This window comes from Cavia porcellus, unplaced genomic scaffold (genome assembly GCF_034190915.1).
Source record: "Cavia porcellus strain 051 isolate PalLab524CR breed Dunkin Hartley unplaced genomic scaffold, mCavPor4.1 scaffold_7, whole genome shotgun sequence".
In the NCBI taxonomy this organism is placed as follows: domain Eukaryota; kingdom Metazoa; phylum Chordata; class Mammalia; order Rodentia; family Caviidae; genus Cavia; species Cavia porcellus.
Window position 1 is genome coordinate 80,902,663 of NW_026947490.1, and position 16,673 is coordinate 80,919,335.

Consider the following 16,673-nt stretch of genomic DNA (forward strand, 5'->3'; position numbering starts at 1 on the left):
CTGCTTCCTCACCTGCACACTGCTGCAGGGGGCTCTGGGGCTGAGAAGGCCAGTGTGGTGGGAACGAACAAGAGTCTGCAATCAGGAAGGGGCGGCTGTGTCCTGAGAGGCTGTGGAGTGGGGTCTCCCTGTGTTTTCCCTCTAGGCCGCACTAATGCTGAGGGTAGTGTGTCCAGTAGGCTTCCTCTAAGGTGCTTGTCATTCTTCTGTGTCCCGCCTCTATCCTCCCTATTAAGACTTCCTGGGAAGCTGTGTGTATTCGCCAGGTGGTATACGTATCTTTGGAAGCCCTGGCTAACAATCTCCACACCGCAATCTGCATACTAGCACCATCTTCAAAGCCTCTTGGGGAAGTCGTGGAGGTAGAGAAAGACCAGCCCTTTCTTAGAGACATCTGTTATGGAGGTGAGGTGCCTCTGTAACTGTCACTCGAGGCCAGACATGAGGGGCCTGAGCACAGGTGCAAGGCGGGTCCAAGAGCCTGAGGCCTCCTTGAAAAGATTTGCCTGAGTGCTGTGTTCACTTTCTCCTCCGTGACTCAGTCAGTGGCAGGCTCTGGGAGAGGAGGTTCACTTGTCTCCCCAAAAGGGAGCAGCTTCTGGACAGCTTGGGCTGTCAGAGCATAACAACCTCTGCGTGGATCTGCACTGAGTGTGAGCATGTAGCAAAGTACTTTGAAAATGCTCAGTCCTGTGACACCAAGATGGGCCTCAGAAATCCCCTCAGTGTGGTCTCGGCCTCAGACAGCTGCAGCTTTGGGCGTCAGGCTGCCTCTGCCTGAAGGACCCTGGTGCTGGGGTGAGGGTCTCAGGTCTGCGCAAGTCTGCCTCACACTGCTGTTTTAATTGTTTTTTTTTTTTTTTTTTTTTTTTTTGGTTCTGACGATTGAACTTAAGGCCTCGCATTTGCTTGCTAAGTAGTTACCCACACTGCTGAGGTAACGCCCCCCCGCCCGCTTTTAATTTTTTTACCACATGCACTTCACTACCTCTTATTATTTTTTAATGCACTATGCTTTTATTTATGTTATATTATGCTTGTGTTCCTGTGAAGATGTCATATTTACTGTGAAGAATAGAAATGAGATCGTTGGTGGTATATAGGGTGTGAATTATAAATCACAGACTGTCTTCAGCATCACTTGTAGCAGGTAACCCAGTCCCTGTCCCCAGGCAGTGCCATCTTTAGGCCCAGCTGGGTCTGGGAGAACATTTTTTGGCCAGTACAGTAGGTCCTGGGGCCCAGTGTGCTTAGCAGCGTGTGGCAAGGACAGGGAATGTGCCTGGTCCCAAAGGGAGCCTATGAGAGCTTCCCTGCGGTGCAGGTGATGAGCTGCAGGCTCTTCAGTGACTGCAGGTCATTCCTGGGTGCTTTTCTGGGCACAGGCTCAGACATGGGCTGCCTGCAGCTCCTACACCTTGGCAAGTACTCTTCGGGTGGAGTGAACAGGATTCACTGATGACAAAGGACCCCAAAAGGTACATGGGAAGTACAGGCACCCCTCCACCTGACAGATGTCCAATTAAATGAGTTCGTGTTCCTCGAAGTCGCACAGTGATTTCTAAGGCATAATGCAGGTTGAAAGTAAAAAAACTGATTGTCGAATGGAAGGTGAAATAGGAATGTCTTCTGACAGACAGGAGCTCCACCCAATATGCTGCTGATGAGCTAATGAAGATTTAGAGCAACGTGGCTGCAATGTGGGAAAAAAATATCATCAGCCAATGAGATTACAAGTATAGTCACGGAGGTAATATTGACCCAATGGGAAGCAGGTCACACAGCAAGTGTACAGGGATCACAACTTTTTTTTTTTTGGTCTTTTTGTGATAGGGTCTCGCTCTGCAGTAAAGGCTGGTTTTGAATTCACTTTGTAGCCCAGGCCTGATCTTGAACTGGTGTTGGGGCTACTGCATCAGACACCCCCACTCTCCATACTGTCAAGCACGTGCTTGGCTGACTGTGATTTTAATCTTCCTGGGGTGGGGGCATCAAACTCACAACCTTGCACTCAGGCAGCAGTTGCCCACTTAGCTATATCCCTGGCACTCATCTTCTCGACATGCGCCTCCACCCACAGATTGAATGGGTTCTCATATTCTGCACGACTCCTCTGCCTTGAATGACTGCTTAAGGTATTTCTACCTAACTTAGCTGTCCATCCTACTGGGACAGGCTGTCCTCTTCTGCGAGCAACTCACACTGCTGAAAGGTGGGAAAGCATATCGGGTCTGTGCATATCAGGGCCAGTGAGGGGTAGAGGTGAGTGCAGAGCCTGTGTCTACAACCCAGCTGGAAAGACATAGAATAAAAGTCACATTCACAGGGTGCAGTATCTTGTGGTCAAGTCCTCACCGCATACATAAGGTGACAGAAGAGCTGTGGCTTAGCCAACAGTGGTTTAGCTCAGCAGTATAGGCAGCTGCCTGGCCACTGGGAGGTTGGGAGTTTGATCCCTGGTACCATAAAAACAAAACAATTCTTTGGTGGTTTGAGCAAGCGGCAGGCAACCCAGGGAGAGAACCAGCCAGCATCTCCCGAGATCCCAACATGCTGGAACTTAGTGCACTAAGAAACAAAGCAGCCCAGGTGCCTCCCTGGTAAGCAGCCATGAGCCTAGAGGTGCCCAGGCTGAGAATCAAACATGCAATCCTCCCACACCCCGTTATTGAATGCAAGCCAGAGGTCTGAACATCTCTTGGGAGGATGCCCATATACAAGAGAGCAATAAGGGGGATTGCCTTCTACCATCTCTTTGAAGGCAAATATTGCTATCACTGTTTTACTTGCTCAGATTCATTAAACTGCTCTACTGAATATTCTCCTTTGAGAAGTTCTATAATGTTCTATATTTGGTTTCATTTTTGTGTACATGATTGAAGGATCAACTATTGTGAAGATTATGAGATATACTACGGTACCTATTACGGTTATCCCAGTAACCTGCTGTGAAGTTCTGTACCAATTTCACTGCACTGTCTCAAATGGCATTATTCTGACTTGTTCTGTTGTATTTTACTACCTGTAAATAATTTTTAAAATGCAAAAAAAAAAAAAAAAAAAAGAGAGAGAGAGAAGAGCTGCGTCTTGACACTGTCCACCCAACAGCAACTAAATGTGTCCTCAAATGAAGACAGGAAAGAGGACAGCTTGAGGAGAGGCATCAGACCCTGTGTGGAGAGCTGTGACTACCTCCTTTCTTTGATTCTTCATTCATATTGCATTCCTTAATTTCCAGCAACAAATATCTCTTGTTTGACCAAAATAATCATATAATTGAGTCAATAGATGACAGAAACACGGACAGGGTCGCTTTAGGATTTTTCTCTCTTAGAGAATGCAAGTCCTTTCTTAGAGTGTGAGCATATTGTGAAAAATGAGGACTAGGTAAATCATGAGGTCCTCACATGAGTGGGGCAGGGACTAGCACCAGGGGAAGGTGAGGAACTGCTCCCTGGCACAGCACTGAGGGGAAGGCTCTGGCCCTGCACAGTGGTGTCCAGTGCACAAACACTGAGAATGTACTTCAGGCCACCACGCTGATTGTTGAAACCGAACTACAAGCTTAGCTTTTATTTGAAAATCACCCTGTTGTTTTGTTTATGTATATCCAGAATAGGAGGGCAAAGACATAGGCTAAGAGGAACTCCTTTGTAATTGGGGGGAAGGGCAGGGGTGTGGCAGGAGCTGGCCCGAGAGGGAGCTCAGGAGCTGAGCCCTGCTGTGGAGCCACCAGGAGCCCCTGCCCTGCAGCTGGTGCCCAGGGGATTTCTGGTCCTGCTGTCTCCTCTGCTATCACAGCTGGGCATGGATCTGCAGCTGGAGCCTCTGTGGGCTCTAGAAGTAGTCCTTCAGCTTTGTCTGGATCTGACCCTCCAGCTGCCAGAAGAGAAAAGCTCAGCAAATGCCCACGTTCCTTCCTGGGGCAAAACCTTCCCACCACATGTCAGAGACAGCTCTGTGCACAAAGCTTCCCCTGGGGAGTCCTCCAGACTGCAGCTGCTACTGAGTCCTGAGGGTCCCAGTGTGCAAAGGCCCATCCCCTCCCCACATGCCCACAGCCCCATACCCCAGGCCTCCTCATGCTTGGCCTCTGCCTCGGTGGGCACACTGTGCTTTCCTTGGTCCAGGGCTTCTGCTGGGGGTTCCTCCTTCGAGTTCACCTCCAGTGAGGTGTCAAGGACATCAGACATGGACCTGGGAAAGGTAGGTAGTAGCACAGTGAGGGGCCTGGCCTTGCCTCTCATGCACCCTGCTAGGGCTCCTGTGGGGATGGACACATGGGACTCGTGTGTGCATGGTCCAGCCCCGCCCTCTACATATCTCTATAGTGTAGGCCTTGCCCAGACAGCCCTGAGCGCCTGACAGAGATCCTATGAGAAGGAGCCCTTGTCCAGTGGTGTAACCACCTCTGCCTTCTTCAGGACAGCTGACACATGGTCCCTCTGCTGCCCCCACTGTCAGCTCCATGGGGACAGAGACTGGTATCTGCTGTGTGATTGCACTCAAGGGCACTGGGCTGCTGGTCCATAAATATGTGAGGACCAGGGGACAGCAGGCATCTGTCTTGAACTGCCTCTCCTTGGCCTTCAGCTCATGTAGGGATGTGCTGTCCAGTTCTCTCTGCCACTACCTGCTGTGCTGTCCAGGGTGACTGTGCCTACCCCACATAGCATGGAATCGCCAGAGGACAGGGCTTGCATCTGCTCTGGCTATTGAGACACAGTCAATGCCTGGAAAAGTGCTCACAGGAAGTGTGTCCTTAGCTCTATTTGTGGATTTATGTACCCACCGCCTGTTCCATGAGGTGGCCTGTTGACATGGCCAGGTGTGGGACCACACTGTGGTCCCACAGAGTGACTCTGCAGTCCGCTTTACAATGAACAGAACCACTGTCCACAAGAATAGGACTGTGTGGAGGAGGCAAAGCTTCCCAGTGGGGAAGCACAATCATCTGTAAGAATCAGCCAGTCTTCCCAGGGCCAAGTCCAGGCTGGACACTGACCATGGAGACCCCATTTCTCATGATTTTTCCAGCACCCCAACCTTCAGAGTTGCTAAAATGCTGAGAGTGGTGCTTGCCCCTTCCCCAGATGTGGAGTCATAGTGACCAAGGCAAAACTCACCTTCCCACCATGCCCTCCTGCTGGGAGGAAGTGTTGGTCCTTGAGGTGCCCAGGAAGCATGCAACTAAGATCCTGGGGCTGCTGTCCAGGGGATCAGACATGGTCTGTGATGGGCCGCCCTCCTCTGCCCTTTCTCTGCAGACCTCAGCAGGGCTGCTGTCCATCTGATGTCCACTCTGTGATGGGACATGAGTGGACATGGAGTTGGTGTCCCACCTCTCACTTCTAGGGAGGCTTAAGCCCTGGTCACACTCTCAATTGTCCATAGTGGCTCTTTCCTGCATGGCCACAGGAGGGCCCCAGAAGGAATGGGAGCCTTCTATTCAAAGTTAAATTGCAAAAGGGACACTGAGAAACACTGGCATTTTCAGACAGCTTGTGAGCTGAGTAGAGGGTGTGTGCATGTCCACCCAGGAAGAGCAGCGGTCCAGGAGGAGCCCAAGACTTATGCGCTAGAGTGGAAGAAACTGGGGGTCGTCCTGAGACCTTAGACCCATTCATTGGTCACTCAGATCGCTCCCTAGGTTTCTGTTGACATGGCCAGGAAGGAGCCATGGAAGGCTCAAGGGCTGCTCTCACTGCCACCTGTGTAGCAAAACATTTAGCACCAGCTCAGGTGAGCAGAGCAGATACGGATATTGGGGACATGGTGCTCCAATTCCTTTGGGAGCAGCACCCTGGCCCACTCTTCACCAAGTCCTGTAGGAAGGTGGTAAAGCTCTTATCTGTTCCCCAGTCTCCTCTTTTTCCTCCTGTGGCCGCAGTACAGACTTCCCTTGGCTCACACATACACCCCCCACGCCCCAGGTGGCACCCGTTAAAGTTGTGAGTCCTAGTGTGTGTCACAGACACACAGTACACAGGCCTAATGGCCAGCTCCAGTCCAATGTTCTGGGTGCAGCTCTGAGGGTCAGTGCCCAGCAGATGTCTCGAAGTGTGAGGATCTGCCTGACCACAGCTGGTGCTGCTTTTCACCCAAATGACCTTGTGAAGCTGATGCACAAAGTGCTCTGTCAAAGGTTCTTCCCCAGAAGGACATGAGGCCAGTGTATAATCTCTGGGCACTGCCCCTCTCCTCTTTCCAGCCCATCATGGGTAGAGATGTGACAGGAGCCCAAGCCACAGCCTCCCAGCTTCTACGCCTGCTCAGAAGGAACTTCACTCAGCACTCTGACCTACACACACACACACACACACACACACACACACACACACACACACAGTGAGGACCAAGGGCAGGTGTTGTGCAGGGGACTCACAGAGGTCCTTGGACCTGAAATCTCCTGGCCTGTAGCTGGTGTCTCCATGTACATGGGAGTCAGGTCAAGGGAGACCTGCCCTGGGCTCCCTCTTTCCTCAGGCTCCATAGGCACTGGGTCTGGGCACACCAGCCCTGTGCTGCCCATGCCAGTTGGGCAGTTCCTTCTGAGCTTCTTGAAGCCTCTGGATGGAGCCATCCATCGCCGTAGTCTCATCCACATATTTTCCTTGCGCGGGGTCCTGCGCTTGCTGCCTCCACACCTGGGCCAGGAGCACAGCATGCTTGCCATGACTGTCAGGCAAGTCAGTTCGAAGTAGCTGTCGCTAGGCTGTGGTGCCTGGTGACTAGAGGGTTCCAAGTTCTCTTTGCAACTGTCACCCAGGAAGTGAGGTCATGAGCTGGGGTCCACAGGCTGAGCTCCCCTCTGATAAGAGCCCATGCCCCTTTCTCCCCACACTGAAGCACATCCATGTGCTCCTTAGAGACAGCAGGGAAACTAGAAAGCTGTGTGTCATGTTAGAGGCTGAGGAATTTGAAGTTTTAAGCCAACCAATGTGTGGATGCGTGAGATGCAGCAGATGCGGGCTGCAGTGTGCTTTTCCATCCCAGGGTCCATTCTCCCCCAAGTCATCTTGCACAGGGCCGTCACTTAGAGAGCTGCTGGATTTTAGGATGAGCTTCTTTCCTTGGTTCACTTCACTTACATTTCATTTCCAATAGTGATTTTGGCAATGTTCAAAAAGTGGTCACAATAATTTTCATTAAAGCATGTAAAAGTTTCAAATTTTAACCCTTGATGTCCGTGATTGGAGGGTTCAGAGCAGGCTCTAATTTCCGGGTGCCCGGGGATATCCAGGCTTAGATGCTGAGCTCAGTCCCTAACTGGGTCCTCAGTGCTGTGACTCTGTGTGAGGGGACAGCAGGTGGTGACTCCTTGTGAAGCCGTGGAGGTCTTCTCCCCAGCTGGGAAGAAGGACACATTCACACATCTCCTGGAGACTATCCTTGTGGTCATGGCCATCCCCTTCTTCCTGCCCATCTCAAGCAGACCTTGTGCTTTCTATCCCTCGTGGAGCATTTGCCTTTTCTAGAGGGCATGGGGCTGTCACCATTCAATGTAGATGTCACCTAGGAGGTGTGATTTTTATACTTAAAAGTTTTATTACGTATGTTTTTGTGATTTGCCATAACATGACAAATTATATGAATAGAATCTGTTTGCAGTAACAAGTTAGAGAAACTTGCTAATCTGTCTGCTTTAATATATTGCCTTAAAATTATTATAAGCATCCCAAAAATTATCTTTTCATTTCCTTTTCTTAATATTAATTTTATTGTACACTTTTGATACACATATTGGCAAATTCATTATTGGGAATTCATACCTGTACAAAATATATCTGTTTTTTTAAATTGTTTTATTTAAAGAAAGAAAGAAAAGAAAATTAAAGAAAAATCAAATACAAAGAAAGGGGAAAAAACAGAATAATACAGACCTCAAGAAAATTAACATCATAAAATCGCTAGCTGATGCATTACGCATTGGCATCTTAAAAATAGTTGCCAAAGTCACAAAATCAAAGCATAAAAAGTGGTTAGACACTCAAACATTGACAGTGCAAGCCCTTCTGTTCAGTGTCTAACAGAAATTCAGTAACATGGTCATCTATCTTACACACGATGCCTGCCATTCTATCCTTTAGAGCACTTTCCTTCCCTTTCCCTTTCACAACATCTATCATAGCTGTTGGATCCCATTATTCTGTCAGTTCTTATTAGTTTTCACGCTGGAGAGACCATGTGATATTTACTAAGGTGAGTCCTGTTTGTTTCACTAATGAGGATAGTCTCAAGTTGCATCCATTTACCTAGAAAGGCCTTTTTTAGAACTAAATAGTATTCCGTTGACCAAAAATACCACATTGTTTTCATCCACTCTGCAGTTGATTGGCATTTTGGTTGTTTCCAAGATTTAGCTATCACAAAATATGCTGCTACAAAATATATCTTGATTCTTTCCCCCACCTTCTTTTGGTCCTTATTTACAAAAGCTTTCTTTCAATTTTTTACCCTCTATTCCCTTTTTTATCTTTATCCCTTTTTCCCCTCCCAACTTTCCAGTTCTACTTTTTAAAATTTATTTAAAGAGAAAAAACAAAAAAATACACTTAAAAAAGGATATAAATAATACAGAATTACAGAAAAATAAACGGTAATAAATCACCAGTTGATAAGTTACATATTGTCGTGTTAAAAATAGTTGTTCAGGGGGCTGGGGATTTAGCTCAGCGGCATAAGCACCTGCCTTGCAAGCAGGCGGTCATGAGTTCGATCCCCGGTACCGATAAAAATGAAAAAAAGACCAAAAAAAAATAGTTTTTCAGGTTACAAAATTAAAGTATGTAAAGTGACATTCAAATAGTGACACTGCCCACAGTTCTGTTCAATGATCTAACAAAAACTTAGTAATATGGTTATCAGCCCTGCACACTTGTTTTTATCTTAAAGAGGGAAGATTAAACATTTCAAAACAGAACAAAACAGTTCAAAGAGAAACAATTTAAAGAAATACCGATTTCAAAGTAAGTCCACTAGAAATCTTCACTATTTATCTAATTGTCTCTAGTTTTCTTCCAAATAGTTGTCCCCATCTTCACACATGTTAAATACATACTGCATATTATAGAACTAATCAAATCATTACAGGATGATGAAGAGAATGTAGCTGTCCTTATCCTTACCTATGCTGAAATTGAACTTAAGAGACTAGACTAATATCACTCTGAACAGTGAATAACAGTATTGCTAGATTTTATATCATAAGGCTACAGAATTAGCATTGGGTTTCTTAGTGTCTCTTCTTCTTTAGAGTATCTGTCCATTATATCTGTTCATTACATTGTATAATCTGTTCCCATAAATAGTTCAAAAAATTCTTCCCATGTGTGAATTTCTACATGTATATCTATGCTCTCTGTATTATAGGGGAAAACAGATCTAACAAGATAGCAAAACAAATTCCTAGAAAAACATGCAATGCAAAAGACACATACAACCACAATATTAGGTGATCTACCATAGTTACTATGCTTTCTCTTGTTATTTTCAATAGACTTGTCCACATCATCCGGCTTACTATAGTTAAGCATAGTATTACATAGCTATTTTTATAAAAACACAACTTTGAAAACATCGTAGGACTTGAGAGCTGTTAATAATCAAAACTGGTATGGACATCTTTTACATCTTGTCATCTTCAGAGTAGTTGCCTCTACTTTTAGACTTGATACTATCAAGCATACCAAATTCAAATAAAATCAGCCAAGGCAAAACCACGGTCTAACAAACCAGATTCAAATAAGATCAGTCATAGTAAGATAATGTAAGTAATACAGGGTTTCAGTTTAAATTAATAGGAAATTAAGGATAGTTACCATGGTATAACCTGCTATTTTTGGGTCAGATGTCTGTGCCCTCAAATCTGATATGAGTGGACAGACCAGAACAAAATAAATTCAAACTAAACAGAGCAATAAGACTACTGTGACTTTTAAATCCTGATACACTATTAACAATGACCTCTGCAATTTTTATAGCATATCAAAGCTATCTATACTAAAGATTATAGCTTACCGTCTCTGCCTCATGTCTGCTACTCCACTTAACTGCTATAATTTGTCCACCTTACTCCCTCATTCCACTGTCTGCCCCGTTCATTGAGGCCTCTGTGCCACTGTTGGATGTCATTTATTTTTCCTATGCTTGGGAAGTTTTCCTTAATTACATCTGAGTGGTCTTTGTAGTTCATTTGTGGTTATTTCTGCTTCTTTGCTCACATTTTTTATTCTTAAGCTATAAATCCTCTTGTCATCTTCTAGCCTTTGTATTGTTTCTTCCTGGCTCCTTGTTACTTTTAAGGGATCTTTTCTTTCACGATCACACATCAAAAATCTTTCTTCAAGTTTTGAAAGGCTAACTTTAGTTTCTGTCAAGGCATTTTGCCAGCTTTCAATGGAGTTTTTATTTCCTGGTAATTTCTTTGGATCTGTTTCATGTATTCTAGATTTTGTTTATGTTCTTCATCAAAGGTTTCTCTTCCTTTTCTGAGTTTCTCTGTTCTTCCATCTGTGTTCTCTTGGGAGGGGCTTATCATTTCTTTAATTAATCTTTATATCTTGTCTCACTTGGATCAGAAGTACAGTTTGAAATTCGTCTATGAGGTCACGAAGGTATTTCTTTATGTCCGCTGATGCTGTGTCTAATATTGCATGATTACTGCACTGGTTCTCTTCTGTATTTACCTCTCCTAGGCTTATTTTCCCGGGGTCAGCTCCTGGAGGGTTTGTTTTATTTCTATCTCTTGTCATGTTTCTGGTTTCTTTCAGACAGGTGTGTCCTGGGCGTCTCTGGCCCTCTCTGTATTGCTTAGAGTCTTTCCAAAGCGTACTAACTGGGGTTTTGCTGCCCTCCCCAATTTGCTATTATCTGAGGCACACGCAGGGATGCAGAGATGGTGCGGGCTAGCCTCAAGCCTCTGAACCAGTCAATCTGCAATTTCCTTCAGCGACTTAGGCTGTACCTTGTGGACGTCACAGAGTTGTTTCTTTTTGTGCCTGTCTCATGGGTCCCAGCTAGCAGAGCCCACCAGTCCTCTCTGCGCCAGGGGCGCCTGACTGACGCAAAGTATTCAGAAATGACTGCAAAGTATTCAGAAGGGCTACCTTAACTGATACAGTAGAAGCAGAATTTAAGAGGATTGATTCCAGATTTGAAGGACATTCTACCCAGGCTAAAATGCTGTCAAAAAGCACTGCATGTTCCAGGGAAACATTCCATTAAAGAAAGACTCAGTTGTTGAAGTAAATGTCATTTTAGTCATTTTTCTTCTGTTTTGTTTTATTATTTGTGTGTGTGTAGTGCTGGAGGGTAAAACCCAGGCTTCGTGCAGGCTGGGCATGCTTTCTCCCACTGAGCTACATTCCCAGTCAAGGTCCCATTTCAGGAAATCACAGATAAGTGTGACAGTGCACCCTTCTAATCCCAGCACTCTGGGAAGCTGAGCCAGGAGGATTGCAAGTCCGAGCCCAAATCTGGACAATTTAAATAATTAGCAAGAGCCTGCCTCAAAAATTTTAAAACATTTAAATTTGAGAAAAAGGGTGTGGGCCTTCCCAATAACATTCAAACAATAAAATGTGGGGAATCAATTTAACAAGGGAAGATAACGATCCATATATTGAAAATTACAGTACTCTGAAAAAGGAAATTGAAGAGTATATCAGAAAATGGAATATCACTTGCTCATCGATAGCAAGAACCAACATAGTGTAAATAGCCAAAAACTCTTTTTAAAAATTCAGACTTTGTCAGGCTGATGTAAGAGTCAGGGAGCTGCTCATCTCCTTCTGCTGTGACTCAGAAGTCTGGGGATACACGGGGGTCCCTCAAGCAGATTTGGTGGTGGGATGTGCCCTGTACCATGTGGCTCCCAGGGCATTTCGGGAGAGAAGCAGTCATGAGTGAAAGGCAGACCCCTGGGTGTTGTTGCAATCCTGGAAGGAAAGAAAAATCACTTGAAAATATGATGAATAGTGAATTTGTATTACTCAGAAGTTACCAATAACAAAATGAGAATATTTACAAGTCAGTTATCAAAAACTGTTTAAGAGACAAATCACATGAGTTTATGCAGTACTCTTGGTGCCAGCAGAGAAAAATCTCTAACCTGGTGGGGAGGAAAATTAATTTTAATTGTCTTTCATAAGAGGAATCTTGAGAACATTCAGACATTTCTGAGAAACACAAGGGGCTCACTATTTAAAACTCTGCCACAAGGGGGAGACAAATGACTTCAAAAGTAATGAATCCACTTTTGTTCTTTACAACCTGCTGTGCAAATTAAGTATACAGAAAATATACTTAGTAGCAGAATTTTAGTGAAAGATCCTTTAGTATTGACCTTTGCTTTTAAAAAAGGAACAGCTAGCTGGGCTTGGTGGCTCGCGCTTGTAATCCCAGCACTCGGGAGGCTGAGGCAGGAGGATCCTTGGGAGTTCGAGACCAACCTGGGCTACAAAGTGAGCTCAAGGCCAAACTGCCTGAACTGCATAGAGACCCTGTCTCAAAAAAGACAAAAAAAAAACACTTATATAATATTGCTTTTTCTATTCAAAGACAGGCTTTTTTTTTTTTTTTAAATCTGTGCCTTACTCTGTTTTAGATCTGAAAACTAGAGGAAAGACCTGTTTCCACAGTTTCAGCTGTGTCAGAGTCCCTTGGAGGGCTTGTTGTGGCTCAGAGCTGGTGATGCGGTGGGCCTGGCGGAGGAAAGGTCAGAAAATGTGCAGGTCTGACAGTTTCCCAGGGACGCTGATGCTTGGTCTCTCACACTTCGAAAACCATGGTGCTGGGTGACAGTGAACACCACTTGCCAGTAGCTAGATTCAGTTATGCACTGAGAACACGCTGCACAGTCCAGTTTTCTGGAAAGTGACGGCATTAGGAGTATAACTGACTGCTAGGCTAAGGCAGGAGACTGGCCAGCTTGAGACCTACCTGGGCAATGTAGCAAGACCTTGTCCTCAAAATAAGGAATAATAAAAGGGCCAGGGATGTGGCCCAGTGCCAAGGCCCTGGGTTCAAGCTCCAGTACAATAACAAAAAAGCCAAGTGACATGAGTGATCATTTTGTCAGTGCCTTGACTTCTAAAGAAAGCAGTTCCTACTTTGCCAGCAGTGTGGCTCCCCGGAAACGCTGGAGCATACTTCATGCTGAGGTGAGTAAAATGCAGAGACAGGGCAGGGAGGACTGGGGTGGAGTCCGAGGGCACCCTCAAACCAGGGCACCAGTACCTTAGGTCTGAAAGGGTTTTGGCCCAGACAGGACACTGTAGCTGGTGAAGCCTTAGAGGTGGAACCAAGGAGTTCCAATATCCCCCGCCCCTAGGAATTTACCTGTGACTCCATCTTCCCCGCCCCTGGGAATCTACCTCTGGCGCCAAACTAGGACCAATGGGCTACCCGTGCATCCCTGATGCCCCTTTAGGTTCCACCCCAAACCGAGGCTACTTACATACCCCCCACGACAGGTGTCCGCCAGAGAGAAAGCCGGACTCCAGCGCGGGGGGGTTGGGGGTTGGTTTTCTCTCTCCGTGTTCTCAGAATAAAGGCCTCTTTTGTTTTATACTTCTCATCTTTTGGATCTAATCTTATCGAGGTCAACTGCGATAAACCCAGTAAGCTTCCCCCAAAGCACTAGTTTGGCTCACAGGCAGGTGATCAAAGCATTGCATTTGTGTTAAAACAAAAATAGAGGAGGCTGAAAAATCCATTGAAGAATCTGGAGACTACCGAGAAATTCTTCCAAGATGAGAAGAGAACGATTTGAAAGCTGCTGAGATCTACATTTGCTAAGGCTGTGCACACCCCATCCTATGTTCTCTGCGTTGGAGGTATCTCTGTGGTCCCCCAGAGTTTGAGGAAAACTGCTCAGAATAATCTTTTTTGTCCATTCCTCTGTGTGTGTGTGTGTGTGTGTGTGTGTGTGTGTGTGTGTACCACGTACAAGGATGGCGGTGACCCCGGGCGGTGGCACATGTACGTGACATATCTCAATTATATTTACTTCCCCTTTTCTTCCTCTCTCTAGCTTTACTTCCCGGAGGCAGAAGGTCTGTCTCCTGTTTGACAACATCTTTTGTTTACTGTTTAACAGTATAGGGGCTGGGGTAACGTGCACGCCTATAATCCCAGCATTTGAGAGGCTGAGGCAGAAGGATCGCCACAAATTTGAGGCCAACCTGAGCTACACAGTGAACTGAAGACCAGCCTGAACTACACCCTGTTTCAAAAAACAGAAACAAACAAACGACAATATATGGCAAAAAAAAACAAACAAACAGCCGGGATTTAGCTGAGCGCATATGGTTTTGAGTTCGATCCCCGGTACCAAAACAAACAAAAAACCAGGAAAACTATGGACTGCTTCAGCAGAGCTGCTTATCACCCTGTGCAAGGGCTAATCGCTTCCTGTGGTTCCAGTCGGGGGATATTTTGGTTAACATATGTGAGCACAGCAGTTCAATGACATTCAGCGGTGGACAAGTGATGGGTGCCAGTGGCCCTGTGATGGCCCCGAAACTTTGGAATCGGCTTCTTGTTCAATAGAGAAGAATGAAGTTAAGAAAGAGGAGGAGACACTCCAGGGAGAGAAAAGATCCCAATTACGATGATCAAGAGCCCAAATGATTAAAAAATAAGTAAAAGAAAAAGGAGAAGCAATGAAAGAGCCTGTATGACTGGCTTATGGTTTTGTTTATGTTGTTTTAAGAAATGAAAAACTAGCACAAAGAGACCAATGTCAAAGCTGGCTTTGGGCCCGGATTTAAGCTTCTGGGTGTCCCTTAGGTGGAGCTGTGTGCTCGGAGTTCAAATGCAGTCATGGAACTCCAGAGAACGTAGAAATTCCAGGTGCAGCATTGTTTGTTTGTTTTGTTTTTTTGTTTTTGCAGTGCTGGAGGTTAAGCCCAGCGCCTTTCCTCTGAGCTACATTGCTTCTCCTTTTTATTCTGTGTTTTGAGACAGGTAAATCACTAAATTGTCCAGGCTGGGCTCAATTTTGTAATCCTCCTGCCTCAGCCTTCAGGAGTGCTTGGTTTACAGGCCCACACTACCACACCTAGCTGCAGAATCCTATTTATTTGAACATTGTAAAAAGTCAAAGCTCTTTCCCAAAATCTTGTCCTAAGACGTTTCAGAGAAGTGGGACTCTCAAAAGAAAGGGTTGGAGATCATGGTTAAAAAAAAAGAGAGAGAGAAAAGAAGTATCAATGAGGAAAAAACAACATTTAACCATCACTGATTTAAAACCAAAGTGTTTACAGCTGTTTCAAAGTCCTAGGTGAGTGTGATGACCCAAAGGACAGAGCAGGAGAGCCGTGCTGTCCCAGGACAGGTAACCTGGTGGATCTGCGCGTGGGCCTGCAACAAGCAGCTTCCTCGAGAGGTTCGCGCGTGGGAAGGGGACACCCTGGGGAAGGCATTGCTGGGCGGCTGGAGTGAGCACGGTAGCAGCCCTGACCCAGGCTGGAGCACGAGCAGGAGGCGCCCGCGGAAGCACCGGGCAGGGCCGGGCGCAGAGGGGCGCTCCCGGGCCTGGATGGGCGGCTGACGCGGGAGCTGCAGCTCCGCGCGGTTCCGCGGTGGCAGCAGAGCACAGGGCGCGCTTGTGCTGCTGGGAAAGTCCGTGTTTGGGCGTGGCGAGTGCTGGTTGTCAGGCACCTACCTGCGGCCCCAGGGGAGAGAAATGTTCCCATTGTCCTGCTGTCCGCAGTGAAAAGTGCTTTCATTGTACTATTCATCCGCAGCAGTGACTAAGGAGAGGAGGAGGGGTGTGACACATTCCATCTGCAAAAGTAATAAGACTTGGGTGCTTGCCCAAAAGAGGAGGCCAAGAAGAGAAGGAAGTTGCAAAAAAGAGAAAGGAGAAAGAAAGAAAGGGAGGAAGGAGGAAAGTGCGTGCCATTATGAGCCTGAGAGTCCGTGCAGAAGTAGGGTTTTGCCAACAAGTTGGAGCTTGCCCCAGTTACGCTGTCCAGACAGATAAAGGGTGACTAAGCCGGCCAGTGCTGCTTAGTGTGGCTCCTGGATCGTGTAGTCAGCCTTACCTGGGAAGAAAAATGTAAATCCTCAGGGCGGGGCGAGGTTGCACACCCGGAATGCCTGCTCAGGAGGTCGGAGCGGAACTGACAGTCTGAGGCTTGCTGGGCCTACATAGTGAGACACTGTCTCAAAACAAACAGGCAAACATAACAAAAAGAGCAAATTCTCAGACCCTCTGCAAGACTGCTCATTAGGAACCACGGCAAGGACCCAACAATGTGTAGTTCAAGAGCTCAGGTAATTCTGATCACACATTGCAGTTTGAGCACATGCCCATAATCCCAGCACTCGAGAGGCTGAAGCAAGAGGATCACTTGAGTTTGAGGCCAGTTTGGGATAGAGTTCAAGGTTAGCCGAACTACATAGTGAAACTGTCTCAAAAAGACACAAAAAAATAAAGAATTTGGAATTTACAGAGCGAACATGTTGATTGTGGAAGAAGTTGCGTGTTAGCCATAAAAAGATTATGAGTAAGCAGAAGCCAGAGGAGTTGGAGGGAGTCACAGAGACAGAGGGGGACAATGACACACAACCTCATGGCCCAAGAGCCAGAGATTGTCCACAGCCCCGTGACAGCTTAGCCAACCCCGCCTCCATCGTGCGCGGGATCTTTCTACTTCCTGTTC

The 16,673-nt window shown here is 46.3% G+C and overlaps 1 long non-coding RNA gene across 1 annotated transcript; it reads right to left on the reverse strand.

Annotated features, from left to right (window-relative positions):
- Nucleotides 1-11,256: 11,256 nt before the first annotated feature.
- On the reverse strand, nt 11,257-16,629 carry LOC106026919 (uncharacterized). The gene is made up of 3 exons (XR_001200518.2): nt 16,053-16,629; nt 15,671-15,792; nt 11,257-11,939 (listed from the first exon to the last, which is right to left on the reverse strand). It is a non-coding gene; the product is annotated as an uncharacterized LOC106026919 (long non-coding RNA).
- Nucleotides 16,630-16,673: the final 44 nt, after the last annotated feature.